Consider the following 15,003-nt stretch of genomic DNA (forward strand, 5'->3'; position numbering starts at 1 on the left):
CTAACAGACACAAACTTCAAGCGAGGGCTAACGGTTCTACACTGAGATAGGCAAACCGAGGACCTACATTTGATCTTGTTGCAATTTTATTATTCTCAACTCTTCACTAGATGGATTGTGGGAATGCAGGATAACTTGTATTTTACTTACTAATGTAAAGAGTAAGTTACTTACCTTTGGTAAATATTTTTCTTTCTGATGGATAAGATGACTTCTCCCACAGACTCCTCATCTTTGAAATACCCGTCAGATGGAGAAATTACTCACCGTAATGTTCTTTCTATGGATTCTTATTCCACAGATTCCTCATCCGATATCCTCATCCAGTTCTGCTGCTCAGAAAATTCTTCGACAGGGGGTGTTAGTGGACCTCAAACTCGGCTGTCGAACCATCTTGCTTGTTGCTCGATCGTTGGCCCCAGACATGACGTCGTATATATAACACGTCACTAGGCCCGTACTTCAGTTCCCCGCCTTTTTTCACCTACGCTCGACCGCAGAAGAGGAAAATAGAAAGCGAAAAAGGCCAAAAAGCCAATATGAGTTTAACAAACAAGCATCCCAACAGGATACAAGGCTTGGTGGATGGTTTCCATACTAGCCAGAATCAAGAACATTTTTTAAAGATGGATTGAGAAAGACATGCAGCTTGCTAGACAGAAAACCAACACTCTAGGACCATCACTGAGCATCTACTCACCAAGACAGAGGCGCACCAACCACAGAAGCTTTCTGAGCGGGGATGGATGGGAGGGGATGTCAACAGTGTCAGGTCTCACCTGTGTTTCGGAGTCGCTTCCACTAGTCGAGGCTTCAGATTCGGAGTTCAGTGGTTGTTTACTTGAAGGTTCCCTTCTTTTTGAAGAGATAGGGTCTGTTCTGCGAATTCGCCACGGTCGTTAGACTGAGAAATAGTCACAAGAATGTTGTCTCCTCTCCGCAGCCCAAGTAGGGGAAAAAGCCAATGGCAAAAAAAAACCTTTAAGATATTCCGGTGTGATGGTAAAGTCTGGGAGTGTGTTGGTACTCCGTAGAGGTGGTCAGAAGAAAGATTGAAACACTCTTCACTGAGATGAAGGAGTGGACCTTTCCAGTAAGAACAGGCACAGGCTCTTCCAGCAAGGTAAACAAACGACTCCTCCAATGGGAAGAGATGCAGGCTCTTTCTGCAAGTTAAACTATAGTAGAGTAGAAACAGCGCAAGAGCTAAGGAGGAACGTAAGAACAGAAAAGCAGTATGTGAAAAAACTAGAGATGAGGTTACCACTTGTATGCCAAGAGAAAGTGCACTGCGAATCTGGCCGATGAATAACACAAAGCAGAAAACCCTTGTCTGCAGCGTCGGAGACTTGCGTGCAGAATACACCAGAAAGACTAGCGAAGGTGAGAGAGAGAGCCGGTGCTAGGCAACGGACGGGCAGGAAGTAAACTTTGCAGCAATGGCAGCAGCGTAGAACCGAAGGAAAGAAAGAGCAAGGAGCCACAAGAAGAAAGGAAAGTGCGGTTGCCCGGCAATGATGTGTGAGTGAAGCGAGTCTTGCTGGCCTCGACAACACGCGAAGGAAAAAAGCAGAACAGGATCGGAAGGCAAGCAACAGAAAAATAGGGAAAGGCGAGCGGTGTGGGCTTGTAAGAGGAAAGATAAATAAAAGTAGAAGAGTAGGAACAGAAAGGAAAAGAGAACCGGACCGAGACCGGAGAGGGAAGAGTGAGGATAAGGCACGAAGTATAAGCACAGGGATACGCGAGAACGCTAAGCGAACTGGCGGGAGCGTGTAGCAATAGCTAGAGTTGCAACACGCAGGGTGGCGGTGCTACAAGACTGATGAGGGAAAATTTACGGAAAGACTAGACCGTGCTCTGAGGTACGTGGTGGAACTCTAATGGTGGTTCCTCCATCGAGTCCAGAGCTTCCTGGGACCTCTGTCCATGACAGGGGAGATGAGGAATCTGCGGGAGAAGAATCCATAGAAAGAACATTACGGTGAGCAATTTCTCCTTCAATGGATTGCCTTTCTCCCACAGATTCCTCATCTGATGGACTCCCCAAGTAGTGGAACAATGGAGGTGGGCAGAAAGTTCACAATAACAGGTTTTGTAGTCCTGCCCTGCCAAAACGTGTGTTAGCCCCACTGGAGACGTTCAGGCTGTAGTACCTTGGAAAAGTATGGAGTGAGGAACAAGTAGCAGCTCGGCAAATGTCCCTAACTGGGACCCACCTTTGCAAGGCTGTAGATGCTGAGACCGCTCTGGTCGAATGTGCTCTGATGCCAGGAGGCAGTTCCCTGCCTGCGGACTGATAACATACTGAAATGCATAAAATGATCCATCGGGACAGCGTCTGCTTAGTCGCAGCTAGACCTTTCCTGGCTAGAGAGTAGGCCACAAATAATTGATCAGTCTTCCGAAATGCTCACGCCTTGCACCACACCTCAAATCTTCTCCACCTGCACGCATACAGAGATCTTGTAGATGGTCTGCGTGTAGCCAGCAGCACCTCAAGCGCCTCCTTAGAGCGGTCCCAGTCATCATATCTCATCCTCTCAAGAGCTACGCATGTAGGTTGAGTGATTCTGGGTTCGGATGAAGCACCCGCCCTTCAGACTGGGTCAGGAGAGCTGGGCAATGAGGCAACTGTAGAGATGGGCAGATGGTCAGATCCAGAAGGTCCGAGTATCATGTTCTCCTCCCCCAGTCCGGGGTGATCAAGATCATGGTTTCTCTAAACCTCTTCAACCTCCTGAGAAACCACGGGATGACAGTTATCAGAGGGAAGTCGTAGTGGAGAGGGAAGGGCCAATACACTAGAAATGTATCCCCTAGTGCGCCATTCGCTGGGAATTCCCTCGAGCAAAACTGTCTGCACTTCCTGTTGTACTCTGTGGCAAACAAATCTACTGCTGGTGTACCCCAGAGAGAGAGGGACTCCTCTAGGAGTTCCTGGCACACTTCCCACTCATGTGATACCGTGCTCTGCCTGCTCACAGCATCCGCTAAACTGTTCTCTGTCCCCGCCAGAGAAACTGCCAAGACCGAGACCTGGTTCTCCAGCAACCAGAACCACAGCTGCATCGTCTCTCTGCAGAGGGGGAGGGAGCGCACGCCATCCTGCTTTTTCCGATAGGGCATGGCCACTGTATTGTCTGTCAGGATCAGGACATGCTTCTCCTTCAGAGACGGGGAGAACGTGATGGGTCGCAACTCCAGCCTGTTGATGTGCCACCTGGCTTCCATTGCTGACCAAAGGCTGGTCACCTTCAAGTCCAGGCAGTGAGCGTCCCAACCCTTCAGAGACACATCCGTAACCACTCGGGCCCGAGGCCACGGAGGCCAGAAGGATTCCCCCGCCATGAGATTGCTGCTGTCGGCCCACCAAGGTCATCGACCACTACCTGGACAACCTGAGGGAATCAGTGAGGGTTCTGAGGCGCTGGGATCAGTGTCCCCATAGGAGACATTGTAGCGATCTCATTCGCAGTCTGGCCTCGGGCACCAGAAAAATACAGGATGACGTGAGGCCCAAGAGGCGGAGGAAGGAAGCTGCTGTTAAGGCGCTGTGATTCCGGAACAGATTAACCATCTGCACTATGCTTTTGACTTTCTCCTCGGTACCCAGGAATCTAGGACTGCCCCAATGAACTGGAGCCTCTGGACCGGCTTCACATGGGACTTCAAGTTCAGGCAGAAGCCCAGCCAGAGGCATAGAGAGCAGGTGTCCTCTAGGTGGCACAAGACCCCTCGGATCAGTCAGTCATCCAGATACGGAAATACATGGACTGCGGATCTCCTGAGGCGAGCCGTGACTACTGCCATGAGCTTGGTGAAGACCCTTGGAGCGGAGGTCAACCCAAAGGGAAGCACCTTGAACTGGTACCGCTTGTCCCCTATGAGGAACCTCATCAACTTCCTGTGCGTGCGATGTATCGGCACATGGATATAAGCGTCCTGCAGATCTATTGACACCACCCAGTCCTGCAATTTGAGAGCGTGGAGAATTTCTCTCAACATCACCATCTTGAACGTGTCTTTCCTCAGGAACTTGTTCAAGGCTCTGAGGTCCAAAATGGGACATACCTCCTCCCTTCTTGGGTACCAGGGAATACCAGACCGATCTTCTCTGCTCAGGAGGTACCTCTTCCACAGCAACCTTCAACAACAGGGCTCACAGCTCTTCCTGGAGCTCCTGACCCGGTTGGCTTGGACATGGTGGGGGTCTGTCCAGGGGTTTCCTTAAAAAGGGAAGACAATAACCCCACCACACAAGCTCCAGGGCCTAGGCAGAGGTAATCTCCTGCCATTGGTAATCTCCGGCCAATGCTCTTACAGCTGGTAAGTTGTGTGAGGGGAAAATCAAAGCGGCTTAGAGGGCCCCCGCTTCTGCCCCTGTCTGGCTTGTGCGAGGTGCAACTTCCTGCCATAAGGCACAGAACGCCTGTAGCCTCTGCCCCTAGAGGCAAACCTGAAGGCAGGCTTTCCCAGCTGCGCAGCTAGGCCGAGTGATTTTGCGCCAATCTTCAACCCGTTTGCAGCAACTGCCTGGCTACCTTCCTTCCCATCTTCCACCAGCTGTAGGAAACCTTCTTGTAGCTCCCCTTCAGGGATGTATTGGATTGCTTGCTCTACTGTCTTCCCGAGGCCAAAAGAATACTCGGCAAATCTACAAGCTACGTTAGTTGCTTTCAAGGCCACACTGCCAGATGTGAAGACCTTTTTCGCCATTGCATCTAGCCTCTTGCCCTCCCAGTTAGGAGACAGGTTTGAGATGGAGGGAGCTGCCCAATCGTGGCTGCCTACACAACAAGACCTTGAGGAGAAGGGCAGGAAGCCGGCCTGTATTTGCCGGTCACAGTGAAGCTGACCGGAGGTATGGAGCAGGCATCTTGCCACAAGGAGACGACTGGATCAGCGATAGCTGGGTTCAGTGGAATATGACATTCAGTAGCTGGACCCTTGTCCAAGATGTCAGTTTGTATCCCTCGACCGGAACTGCTGCAGCATTTAGGCCCAGTGTGTCGAGCACTGTCCACTAGCGCCCTAAATTTGGTGTGGGCATGCAAAACGGTGGAGTCTGTTGTAATTCTACATCAGGGTATGTATCCAGCCTGCTAGCGTCGTGCAGCCTGCCTGCTCCTCAAAATAGTCGACACCACCAGCCCCTGCATACAAAGGGTCGACATCGCCTTGATTGTCTCCACTGTCGGCACCGAAAATAGAAGCCATGTAGCCGAAATAAATCGTCTGGGAGAGTGGCACGAACGAATGCCGATGGTCGGTGTCAAAGGCCTATCATTTGACGTCAACAGGGTGGCTGTCAGCTTCAAGCGAGGCTTGGCACCGAAGGGACGTCGAAAGTGCCCGTACCCGTATGCTTGTTGGAAGACCGGGCTTTGAGGGTTGCAGTGCCTTTTACGGCGCAAGCCCAAAGGCTCTCTTGACACCGATGGCATCGGCAGGGGTGTTAGCATGGGGTCGGGAGCACGAGTGCCGCTGCTGCCACCGGGTCCTGCTGCTTGGGGTGCGCACCTACAGCCGCCTGTTTTTCGAACATCGCAAGCATTTGTGATTTAAATTCTTCCCACTCCTTAAGAGTGGTTGGCCCGGCCGAGGGCTTACCTCCTTCCAAGAGCCTTTTGTTCTTATTAGAAGATGACGAGGAAGAGTGGCTCTGTGAGTGGGACCGCTTCTTCGTCTTGTACCAATGTCTCTTTTTCTTCATCTTTTTCGGCGTTAGGCCCCTCTGTCTCGACCTCAGAGGACCGAACAGTCAACCATGGAGGTGATTTAGACGACTGTCGGCCTATCGCGAGCTTGGCTGCCCCCTCACGCACGGATTTAGGATTCATCTTACCACATGCCATGCACCCTACGTTGTCATCACCTGTGCCAATGCACCACACACAGATGTTGTGTAGGTCGGTCACTGACATCTTAGAGACGCAGTCAGTGTAGCGTTTAAAACCTGAAATCTGAGGCGCGGACATCTTGTGGTTTAGAAAAAGTCAAAAATCTGATGAAAATGTTGTCAAAAACAGTCAAAGACTTGATATACCTGTTGGGCAGAATCCTGGGCACTGCCCTTAGGGACCACTACACAAGATTAAGACTACAGGTGGTATTACAATTTCGCCTTTGGTACAAGCCTTTACTACACAGAGTGGTAGCAGTAGAGAGCAGCCAGACTTCTCTCAAGAGAAAATGAGCACAGGTAGAGATTACACAAAAGACTACAATTACTGTGAATCAAGCAAACACTGACTCAAGGTTTTTGGTTAAAAAGTAAAAGTACATTTATTTCTAGACCATCTGTTTGCAAAACACTTCACTTCTATTGAATTAAAACCACATGTAAAATACACTACGCACAACCAATTCACTTTGTGCAGCACAATTCAAGGTAAGTTCCTTTGGATTTGACAGACCGGTGTTGTGAAACAAAGACGTTACCGGGGGTTGTTACGCAATCACTTTTTGACAGTAATGACAGTTCGGTCTTACGAAAGAGACGTGTAACCGCGAGAAGAAATGTTACCGAAGTCAAACACACTTAGCACATGAATTAACACAAGAGAGTTGGGGTCAAAAATCATAGGCAATACTTTTGTCAAGGCAGATAGAATCAAGAGACACTTTCTAACACGAAGATAAAAGTCAATAGGCCTGCGCCAGTGTCAATGGGACAGGGGTCCTGTTGTCGAGGATCACAAGGTTAGCACAGTTCACGATTCGAGATTGACAGGAGTACTTAGATATTTTCAAAAGGGAAGCAAAAGTTATAAGAAGGAAGGAAGATAAGGACAAGCCTTTGGTGAGGAGAAAAGGGTTCACCCTAGTTCCTCGAAGTCGGACACAGTACCTTATTCGTATGAAGAAGAGCTGGTGCCACGGCAGTTGTTCCTGGTAGTTTCCTGCAGACTCACGGTTCCTGAAGCTTCAGTCGTGGGGACAAGAAGGAGGACGTCTGGAGCGGTCTGCACTACCCAGGGATGAAGCCATCAGCAGCAAAGCAATGGTGAATAAAAGGTGAGCTCCTTTAAAACAGGAGAGACTCTTCAGATGGCTATCCGGACCACTACAGCTATGTGCAGCGATTTCGACCAAGAAGAGGATCCTCTGCCTGTCGAAGGTGAGCTGGTTGATCTCACCAGGCTCAAGGGAAGAAGACTCCGGACTGGATCTTCTCTTGTCGTTGAAGGGTAGATAGCTCAGGACTGCAGCAGGGCTTCACAGGGGCTCAGGAGTTGCAGCAGCCGTGTTCTCTGCTTCTCTTCAGTTCCTTGCAGTTCCAGTGGCGACTCTGCCTTCTAGCCCAAGAGTCCTGCCTTTTATGCCAAAATCCCCTATTCACTCAGCCTGGCTGTCAATCACTCAGCAGGGGGGGTTGTCCGGGCCGGACAACCACCTCAGCCAATCAAGACAAAGTGCGACCTGGGTCTCCAAGGAGACCCTCTGCAGGGGTGACTACACCCCTCCGTCACATTCAGCCCGCCTAGACACCCAGATGCCAAAGGAGGGCTTCTGGACAGAAGCCTGCCAAAAGTCGGCGAACAAAGGAGGCAAACCTGGCTTGCCGCCCAAAGTAAAACACAAGAAGGACTTTAACAAAAAGAAATGGTGATAAAACCCAACCGGAGCCGAAATAAAAAGTATTTAGTCAAGCGGGTTTAGGTTTGAGGCTAATATAATAGCCTAAAAAGTACCACGTTTATATAGTATAATCGTGGTAGAAAAGTTAGGGTAGATACCACTGCCACCAGCGAAGTCTAAATGTTAAAAGAGCAAAACAAAGCTCAGAGAGGCACAGACAAAAAGGGATAGGAATTAACCCTTTCCAGTACTCCATGTAAGATGGGGTGTACTGGGTCTGCAGTTTTAAATGACTACATAAAGTAAATGGCAACTTTACAGGTTTCTGGGGGACAGTAGTCAGCCCCAGAAAAAGGGAGTCAGTGGGAAGTCTCAAAGACAATCTGTGTCATTGCACTGAAGGTGCTGTGCAACACACAAAAAGTGGGGCTCATGGAGTGGTGTAGCTCCAGAGCCCAAGATCACACAAACAGTAGAAATACACATGGCAAAACACATGTAAGAGTGGGAAAAAGGCTCACACTCTTACCAGGTGCAAAAAATAAACCCCTGAAATCCAGCAAAGCTGCTGAGGGACTCACTAGGTGAGGGAAATTAGCCATAAATGAGAATTCTCCCTAACTATACCAACACTATGGGCCTCATTACGTGTGACGTTGTCCGGAAATATGCTACCGGCACCTTTTCCGGACCAGATCACTCTGAGTCTGCCGGAAGGGGCACTGAAAAACTGGCACGCCGGACCTGCCAGTAGGTCAGGCCCCTACCGCAGGTTTTTCACTGAAGCACCGGCACCGTTAAGAACGGTGCCGGTGCTTCAGTGTTCCCATTCCAATGGAACTCCATGGGAATGGAAATTACCGTACTGCCGCCTGTGATATCCTGTTAACACAAGATGTCAGGCGGTGGAAACAGTAAGGCGAACTTGGAGGTAACACGCGGGTAGCACCGGTGGGTTACCGGCAACCTCGTAATGAGGGCCTATGTTCCTCACGAGCAGAGGCTCAAGCACGCGGAAAAAGGAACTGAGGTACGGGGCATCATGACATGTTAAATATACAACGCCCAATGTCACATACGGAGCTGATGATCGAGCACCGAGCAAGACGGGTCGACGGCTGAGTCGAGGTCCACTACATCCCCTGTCAAAGACTTTTCCGAGCAGCAGAGCTGGATGAGGATATCTATCAGATGAGGAATCTGCTGGAGAAAGGCAATCCATTGAAGCAGTCTGGACTGAAATGTTTTCATATAGCCACCAAGTGGCACCATGCAGCTCAAAAGTTGGCTCAATCATATCTCCTTGAAGCTGAAAGTGATGTCATCCATAATAATACCAGGAGTTAAAGAAAGACACAATCATCCTCCTTTTCACCCCCGCTTCCCCCCGGAGCAACCTCAAGCAACCATAGAACTGCCACATATAAAAGTTACATTTTTGCCATTTACATCAGAACTATTTGAGTACTCAATTCAAAGGGTAGTCAGGGAGTGCAATGAGGAATCTATTGGACGAATCATCACATCCACCAGAAAGACCACCATCAAAGAGAAGTAATATGTTCTTCTAATGGATACATTGCTCTCACAGATCTTGGTAAGACTCGCAAAGCCATGCCAAAAGACAATCTGGAGGGAGGAGAAGGACAGGACTGCCCATTTTAGACCAGAAACATTTGCAACATTGACGTTCCTACTCTCACATCCTCATCAGCCAGAGTAGAAGTTTTGTAATTGTATGTATGTTTGCCAGATTTCCATGAAGGGTACGTTGTCCTCAATGCCAATGTAGCTGTTTGCCACTTGGGTGAATGAGCAAGGAGCCCTTCAGGTAATTGCTTGTGTGCAAGTTCAAAGAATGTCTAGATACACAAAACTATTCATCCAGAAATGGTCAGTTTGGTAACGGCTTCCCCTTTTCTAATGGATACCTTCCTCTGGGGTATTCATATCCCAGAGCAGCTGATCCTTCGGAATCTTGTCACCATCACATGGGCACAGTGCAGCTTCAACCGGCGCTCCTACACGCCAGATGTGATTTCAGGACCAGTAAATATTGAAGCACTGCGCTATATGACCTTGGTTACCTTTTTCTGCACTTTCTGATCGCTTCCAGAAAACGGCACTTTGTTTTTTTGCGATAACTATTTCCGAACCAGCGAAGGCCTCACGCTTCAAAGCTCATGGTCAGTGTTCAACCCCCATAGGATTTCTTTATACTTCCTAAGGGAAACGCACGACACCCAGGACTGCGTGTCATGTCAATCCAAGCACCCTAAAACCCCCCGGGAGCAGGCAGCTAAACTATTCACTTATTTCAACAAAGAAAAAGATGATATCAAGAGATCTTGGTCGAGGAGTGTCGTTCTGAAGACAGGTCCCCAGGCCCAAAGAAAAGGAGAAAAAAAAGAACCACCATAAGTGGTCCCGCTCACCTTGTAGCTCCTCTCGCCACTACTTTTCTTCCTTTCTTCTTCTTCAAAGAGGAGTAACCGCTCCAGAGACTCACCCGCAAGTAGCCCCACATTTACTGTTTCCAACACAATCCTCCACCCAAGAGGAATGGGCTGACATTAGGCAGAAGAAGCTCAACATCTTCGCCATGGTCCCCTCGCCAGTGGCCTCGGTACATGCAGGACCCACTGCACTTGAACAGGGATCACAACCGCACGACTAAGTGCTCGGCACCAGCTTCCATGGGAGATGGTCCATCCCGGCACAGTCAGGCTTCGCCTTTGAGCATCAAGACCTTTGCACCATCCCCTCCTCTTTGATGTCATCGGCACCAAAGCCCCCCTCGAGTATGCCCCCACTTCTTTGATGAGGAAGGGGACCCCATTCCCTTCACGATGTAGCTCCTCTGCCATGGAGACTTCCCGGAGTAGTTCTATAGTGAAGGAGAGGGACTGTTGGAACTGGCTGCTGCCCTCCAGGAAGGCAGTGACCAGGCAAAGAGCTGGACATTCTGCCAGCACTGACTCTGGCAAGAAACTAGACCTCTTTGCAACATTTGATGGCCAAGTAGTTGATACCTTGGGATTGTCAGCTCCATCCAGACCAAATGTTCAATACAAACACAGTGAAATCCTGGATGAACGGCCCAAAAGGGAGACCTTAATGCCTTTCCATGCGGTAGTGGAAGCCCCACTGCTATACGCCTTGGAGAAGCCTGCCTCCTTCCCGTCAGTTGACTGGTAGTTGACAAGGAAACCTCTTTGGGTTTCCTCGGATTTGGCCTTCCTGTCCAGCACCCATGACTCCCGCAGGAACTTGTTGGTGCAGGCACTGCCCGACACCCAGCAAACATCAACTTTCCCTTTCCTACCACTTGGCAAAGAGAAAACAAGAGATTTGATACTTGGTGGGAAGAACCCTAAGGGCGATAAATACCTCTTACGTTTTCTTTTGGCCTATGGTCAGCGGTGAGTGGAGCAACCAGAAGCACCTCCCTGAAGACCAGGATGATGAAGGTTTTGAAGGCCTGGTTCATGATGGAAGAGAGGCTTCACACCAAATTGTTCAATCCAGGCTGGATATGGCTCAGTGTTTGGGGCGTGCTAAGGCTACTAGCACTGGTCAGTCGGCACTCTTAGATGAGAACCTTAGGGTTCACACAAGCTTGCCTTTTCCTCAGGGGTAGAGTCAGAAAAGCTCACCAAGGTGGGACAACCACCTCCACAGCCCCTTGGCCATCCAATACGCAAAGCCCCCGTGAGGAGAACTTTTTCACAAGTCATCTGTGGAAGGAAGAATTTCCCAGTCCGACTCAGAATGGTTCCGCTCCACGTCCGACTTGTGTGCCTTACAGGCCGTTAAACAGGATTACTGCCTCCCATTCAGTCAACACCTTCTGGAACATCTCTACTCTTCCTCTACTTTGCGTCCAAATCAGAGTCTGTCTATTTCTTGCAAAGGGAACGATCAAACGGGTATCGCGCTCGGTACGAGGAAGGGGATGGCACTCAATCACTTTTCTGGTTCTGAAGCAGGACAGGAGCTTACTTCCCATCCTGGATCTGAGGCTACTGAATCTATACCTGTGCAAGGACATATTCAAGATGGTTACCCTGGCCCAGATCCTCCAAGCCACCGTTGATCTGTAGGACTGGTTGGTATTACTGAACCATGAGAATGCCTACTTCCCTGTGCCTACTCCTGTGAAGCACCGGAAGTACCCAAGGTTTGTTGTGGGCAACATCATTACCAATTCAAAGTCCTGCCGTTCGGCCTTTCTTCAGCACCCAAGGTTTTCACCAAGCTCCTGGCGGCTCTCCTTGGCATGGAGGGGATTCATGTCATTCCCTACCTGGACTGGCTTATCCGTGCTCACTTCGCAGATCAGGCGTCGGCACATCTGCATGGCACATGCAGTCTGTAAGCACAGCCTACACTCTTTCTGAATTTTAAAAGTCTTGTGTGTCGCCATCCCAGTCCCTCTGGTGTATTGGGACAGTCTTGGGCACTCACCTGGGAGCAGCATATCAGCGCAAGCATTCTGGTGGTCCCAGAGGCCCAACTATGGATGAGATTGATTCAGTGGCTGCTCCGTTGCCAGTGGTCACAATTTCAGGGGAGAATGTCAGATCATCTGCAGGTATCAAGTCGGTCCCAGAGAGACAACATGTTTAAAGTGTGCGTTACTTTGACAATCCTGGCCTCAAGTAACAGTAGTTCCTGACGCATCCTTGAAAGGGTTGGGGCGCTCATCTATCAGACCAGATGGTGAGTAGACTGCAGTCTCAGGAACGCCTTGGTTGTATTACTCCCCTCTGTAAAAGGCAGCTCTGTGGTGGTTCTGACGGACTACACAGTGGCCATGATTTGCCTCAGCAATCAAGGTGGTGTGCAGGACAGAATACTGTGCAGAAAAGCAATGTAGCTGTGATTCTGTGCACTGGAGAGCTATCTATCTCCGATGATGGCTGACCTGGCTGGAAAAGGGAATGTCACAGCGGATGACTTGTGCAGACCGAATTCAGCCTCCCACGAGTGGGAGCTCTGCCCGAAGGTTCTGGAGGAGATTTTCCCTCTGGGGAACGCCTCAAATGGACCTCTTTGCTTCCAATGTGAAAAGGAAGTACAAGTTGTTCTGCTCCAGGGAATTAAATCAGCAGGAAGCTCTGGGAGACGCACTGACAGTCAACTGGACATTCGACCATCACTATGCGTTCTCGCCAAACCCTAGCCTCTCGCTGGTTCTCAGGAGGCTAAGCCTGTTCGACTCCGTGTTGATCTTGATAACACCGAACTGCGCTCAGAGAATGTGATACCCGGAGTTGCCGGAGATGTCCATATGCTCTCACAGTTGGAGTGGTGCATTCTCCACCTGAACCTCAGCAGCCTGAACATTCATGATTGGCTGCTGGGAGGCAAAGATACAAGGATTGGGACTTGTCGGAAGAATATCTGGATTAACCCCTCTCAGCTCTGAGACACACCACTAAGCCTATTTATGCTTGCAGATCGCGTAAATCCTTGGCTTGGTGCCGGGAGAGGGATCTGGATACTACATCCTATCCCATTTCCTTTGTATTGAACTTTTTGTTGTCTTTGGCCTGAATGGGCTCTACGACACCTCTATATGGCGACCATGTTGGGGCCAATATATGTTACCTTAGTTCCACCCTTTTCACTTAGCACTCTGATGCTGTGGGACCGCAGAACCAAGTTGTACTAGCGTTCCACTAAGAGTGGCAGGTAGGGAGGGCGATGAGGAACCCATGGAAGGAACACCCATGAGAAGGAACATTACTGAGAGGTAAGTCATTTGCTCTTCTAATGGATCTTCTACTCACTGCTTTGGGAATCTATCAAAGATGAGGAATCCATGGGAGTAAATCTGGACGAAGGTTGAGAGCAAGTACACACCTTAATCCAGAAAACTCTGAAAGCCCTGCCAAAATGAGCATCTTGACCAGACTGAAAATCCAAGCACTAATGATTAGCAAATGTGTGCAAAGAAGGCCATGTAGCTGCCTGGCAAATGTCCAGAAGACGGACTGCACATTGTAGAGCTGAGTAAGCAGCCAGTCATCTGTTAAGGAGGTGCCTGAGGGTCTCGGGGCACGTTTCACCAGTCAGATCATAGTTGTCTCTCTGATCACAGCCGAGCTAGCACTGGCACCAGCGTTACCAACAAACAGCTGGCCATCTTTCCTAGTCTCCCTTGTCTGAGAGACATAGTATTTGAGGGCCCGCGGCAGAGAGATGGAAATTGGAGACCACTCAACATCGCCTTTTCTCAAAAGAAACCCAATTAGGGAAATGATGGCAAACAGGAAAATCATCTTAAAGGTGAGTCGTCTTAAACAAGAAGAAATTACTTGATGTGAATGTTCTTTTTAGGGATTATTTTCCACACAGATTCCTCATATTGATAGATATAATCCGGCGTCATGTGCTTGGAAAAATCCAATAGAGGGCATAGTGCGGCTCGACAATGTCTCTCAACTTCCTCATGTTTCAATCATGCCACTCCTCGACTCCAGACATGGCGCTGGTCGCCGTACTTAAGGAATGCAATACCCCCACTTACTCAATTCCCCATCTTTTCCCCCCAAGCTCAGCTCTTCTCAGAGAAAAGCTTGTGCATTAATGGAAGAGGACTGAAACACCTTTCTGTGAGGAACAAAACCAATAAACAGGTTTTTTTTTGTTTAAATCAGGGCCAAGGGCCATCTCTTCCCCTTGTGTTCACAATGTACAAAGGTGACAACAGAAAACCAACAAATTCATTGTTAGCTTCCATAGACGGGAAGGCTGGCAGGGCAATGAGGAATCAGTTGACAAAGAATCCATAGAGAGAACATTTACCAGTAATAAATGTCTCCTTCAATTGATTGCATTCACCCACAGACTCCTCATCTCGATAGACTCCCAAAGCAGTGCACCCAGCCGGAGGAGGCAATGGAAGCTAAACTAAGAAACTCTGTAGCACTGCCCTACCAAATTGGGCATCAGCACCTCTACACACACCCAAGCTGTAGGTGTCTCGCAAAAGTAAGGAACGGCACCCACGTTACTGCATGACAAATGTCTCTCACCGGCACTCCTCTCTGAAGGGCTGATGAAGCCGCTACATCCCTGGTAGAGCCTACCTTCAGACATGGTGGTACTTCTTTACCCGCTCTCTGGTAGTATTCTGCTACGCACAGCAGGAGATTGTCTGTTTCGTCTCAGCTTGTCCAAGCCTAGATTGTGAGAAAACCAAAGAGCTGATTGTCCCTTCTGAATGCCTTAGTTCTAGCTAGGTAAAACCTAACCGCCCTCTTTGGATCAAGCCTATGCAGCCTCTCCCTCCTTAGAAGGATGGGGCAGTGAAAAAACACTTGAAGGTCCACGCTTTGAGCAAATTGATACTCAGAGACCACCTTCAAAAAGAAATTGGGATGGACTTTCAAGGACCCTTGTTAAAGAACT

At 49.3% G+C, this 15,003-nt stretch overlaps 1 protein-coding gene across 7 annotated transcripts in view; it reads right to left on the reverse strand.

Moving 5' to 3' along the window:
* RTEL1 (regulator of telomere elongation helicase 1) overlaps nt 1–15,003 on the reverse strand; it is a 1,752,068-nt gene that overhangs the window by 154,853 nt on the left and 1,582,212 nt on the right. The gene's annotated exons all lie outside the window — the stretch shown is intronic.

This window comes from Ambystoma mexicanum, chromosome 3p (genome assembly GCF_040938575.1).
Source record: "Ambystoma mexicanum isolate Mex_15411 chromosome 3p, UKY_AmexF1_1, whole genome shotgun sequence".
NCBI classification, from domain to species: Eukaryota; Metazoa; Chordata; class Amphibia; order Caudata; family Ambystomatidae; genus Ambystoma; species Ambystoma mexicanum.